We start from the raw sequence: 476 nt of genomic DNA on the forward strand, positions 1-476 counted from the left end.
TATGACCATTAGTGTATTTTATATCACAACTGTAACAAATCCCTTTTTCTCTTTTTTCTTCCAATTGTTGGGGTGTCAACCTTGTAGGTTGTGGAAGACTAGGACTAGCAACACTTCCATATTTATAGTTATTATTGGTAGACTTCCTTGTTACCATAATTTTTCTTTCAACTTTTCTTGCCACCCTGAATTCCTTCTCCAATGAATCAGGTTCCCAAAGGTGAACCTAATTTTGGATGTTATATTTTAAATTCTCTGTGAATACATCAATCCTATGCTTCTTTGGAATATCGGTTACCCTAATATTCAATTTTTGGAAATCTTCAATGTGCTCCGCTATTGAGCCCTTTTGTTTGAGATTTATCAATTGGCTAAAGAAGGTGTTGCTCTTTGTATCTTCATAATGTGCTATCATTTCCTCTGTAAAAATTGACCAAGTGACAAGCAGTTTACAAGAAAAAGGAATCTATACCATA

This window comes from Pinus tabuliformis, chromosome 3_2 (assembly GCF_031772625.1).
Source record: "Pinus tabuliformis cultivar Carrire ecotype Pingquan chromosome 3_2, CPIR1, whole genome shotgun sequence".
In the NCBI taxonomy this organism is placed as follows: Eukaryota; Viridiplantae; Streptophyta; class Pinopsida; order Pinales; family Pinaceae; genus Pinus; species Pinus tabuliformis.